We start from the raw sequence: 3,535 nt of genomic DNA on the forward strand, positions 1-3,535 counted from the left end.
TTCTTGAAGGGCGAGTGAAGAAAGTGGACAAAAGCGATAGCAATTAACAATGTATTGTTTTGTGCTTGGTCCTTTCCTGTATTCGGAACAAGAGGGAATCAATAGAAGGCAATTAATAATGTTGGTGTGGTTTATCAATCAATTTCACGTATTTTAATGAAATCCTTTTTTTTCCCAAATGACCAGACTGAATCATACACTCTATTTAATAATAAAATCGTAGTAATTTCAAGTGAAATAAGCCAAAAAACACGAGTTCATCTTGCATTCATGGTAATATAAAATTATTTAGATACAGATCAATAATTCTTTTTTTTAATATTGAAATTTCCTGTTTAAATGCAACATTTCTCATTTAGAAAAATTAAAAACTTTTCAGATCTATACTGAATTTAAAAAACATATTTTAGAGATTCTCCATGATCTCTCTTTATAAGTTTTTTGTTATTTTTTAAATGAAAAAAAGATATCCATAATACAATTTTGTTGTTAAAATTATTTTTATAAGTATTTGGATTTTTAAAGTATCATAAATTTAATATTTATTATAAATCTCATATAAAGATTGGTTTTAATTAAAATAAAATAAAATAAATATTTTACAATTAAACTATAACGAACACAAAATATTAAAATGATTGTTATAAATTTAAATTTTTTTTAAAAAAATACTTATAATGTCAATGTATTTTTTATTTTTTTTCCAGTGAGAAGAATTATTTTCGGGACATGTTTTAAATTTTTATTAAAAATAAATAAAAACAAAAAGGAAATTCGTTCCTGTCTTATTCTATTTCAGCATATCTAAGTCCGCTTGTACTTGGTTGGATCTGCGCAGTCATTTCAAGTGAGGGAGCGTCCTTCCCATTGTGAATTCAAACTTTTCTTTCTTTTTTTCTACTTTGAGTGGGAGAGGCTCTTCCCCTGACACTGTGGAATTATCTCCATTAATCTCTCTTTTCCATCAAGCCTGGTTTAGGTGAGGTGGCGAAGAAGGAAAGCATCAAAAGTGACAGACAACAGTCACCCTCCATATCTGCAACTAGGAGCCTAGCTAGTAGCCTGTGTTCCACCCGACTGTCAATTGTCGACAATACTCACTGAAAATCATGAGGTCTATCGGGGTGCAAAAAAAAAAGTGGCAGACAATGACCCGATAAAAGGGTCCTTCTTTTTTCCTTGCAACAACATTTGTTGCCATTATTTATGGATTCCAGGAAGGATAATACGTCCATACAAGCAATTTTTAGGATTTTTTTTTAAAAAAAATCAGCTCGTTTAATTTTATTTTGATAAATTGGCATTGACCACAATTTTTTAAAAAAATAACACTGTTTGATAAAAGTTAAAGATGAGAATTGTGATTTTTTAAAAAAAAAAATGAATGAACTAACGAGACCCAGGCACGTTATAGTGCATTTTTGGAGTCTTGCATCATTATTTCATTCAAGTTGCCTGTGAGTGCAAGTTTTTGCTTTGATGAGTATTTTAAAAGTGTATTTTTTAAAAAAATTAATATTTTATTATTATTTAACATGCTGAAATCAAAAATATAAAAAATTATTTTAATATATTTTCAAAGAAAAAATATTCTTAATCTATAATATAAAAACTCATTTATGAAGAAGAGCAGGTCTGTGCTTAGTTTTCTTTGGTCAAAGGGTCTCTTTCCACCGAGTAGAATGTTTAAGCTTGAGGTTTCCTTCAATATCCCAGTAATTTTTTGTGGACACTGAAAGCATGAAAAGCAATGGGCGTAATTGTTTTTCTCTGTGACTTTTTCAAGGCTTTTCCTTCTTTTGAGCGTTATATTTCTTCTGGTAATCACATGCATCATTATCAATTTCGTGTACAGTTTGACTAATTTATTGCTCTACCAGTAAAGTTCAAAGGCCATAATTTATAGCAAATCTCAACAGTTTCTGCTTGAATTTCTAGTTCTTCTAGCCAAGTTGATGGTGAATTAGGCACGTCGTGTGAACTGCCATGTCTAGACCCATTAATGAACAGCGTTAACCAGGCCATGAGCAGTCGCTGTTCATTTATATGCCATGTTAGTGTCTTGAAGAAGGAAGTTAAATGCTATATATAGTTCTTGATGTAATGCAATATTCAATGAAAATCAGAATTACTACAAGTTTTCTCAAAATATAGAATTACAAGATCATCGTGTTTATTACTAGCCACAACTTTTTTAAAAAAATCAAAGTAATATCTTTATAAAAATTTAACAAGTTAAAGGTCGAGTTTTGATCACATTTTATTCCAGGGTAATGAAACCACGGGTCAACTTTGATTTTTAACAAAGTCACTTCATTAGCAATCAGATTGTATTTAACTAGTATCAAACACCATCCTCAAAAATATACATACATACATTTAAAGTTTTAAAATATTCAACTTTTACATTTCTTAAATTCAGTTGATTACTAGGTTAAATATGTCAAATTTTAATCAAATCTATTAAATTTTACCAATCATGCTAATATATATATATATATATATATATATATATATATATATATATGTATATTATTAGCATCCATGATTTAATTAGATTCTAGTAATGGGTTTACTTCCAAAGTAATAATTTCGCTCTTGATATTTAAAAGGGAGACATCAAATTCAACTTATACGTATACATGTGATGAATTAACTTTTAGTTAAGATTTTTATAAATAAAAATCTTTTTAAATAAAATACATCTAGTAAACATATTAGATCCAGAGTACTTGGATTTAATAGCCATCCAAACCTAAGGTAACATGGATTTGATAAACAAACCAGATCTAAAGAATTTGGACTTGTCAATCAACCAAATTCAAAGAAACGTGGGTCTCACAAACATGTCAAACCCAAAAAACTTGAACATTACCAAGTTCTAAGGTTACATGCCCGATCATGGATGATTATCTACAATATTAAAGACATAATAAATCTTCATACCTCTCTATCTAAAATAATCATTCATATTAAGGCAACGATTTCTCTATACTTATGGTGTATATAAGGTATCTCAAGGGACCTACCACATTTATTATTTCATTAATGACATGTAATAGATATTTGTCTTCTATTAACATCGTCAAAAGCAAATGACTTTGTAGTCTATTTTCTTAAAAAAACAAAAGGTTTTAGGGGGTATAAATACCTAACAAACCATCCAGATAAAAGGCTCATAACTTTTTATTCCTTAAAATAAAAATATATAGATTTTAGAACATTAATAAACTTAAAATTCAATAACAAACATTTTTGTTCCTTAAGTTCAAAGCTCTTTTAAATTGTTTATTACCTCAAGTAATTTAATATACTTTTCATAAATATACTGATTTTTTTATTAAAGGATCTTCAAGTTCCTCGATTGTGATTGTTTTTGCCGTTATTCAAGTTTTTACTATGAACCTTGAATTCCTTAAATTAAAAAATATATATAAACATTTGAATATGTTAATTAAACGCCATCTAAAACACTAAATAACATTTTAGTTATATATTTTAAATTTTTTGTACATCATCGACATGGATATTGTCT

This window comes from Populus nigra, chromosome 4, assembly GCF_951802175.1.
Source record: "Populus nigra chromosome 4, ddPopNigr1.1, whole genome shotgun sequence".
Taxonomy (NCBI): Eukaryota; Viridiplantae; Streptophyta; class Magnoliopsida; order Malpighiales; family Salicaceae; genus Populus; species Populus nigra.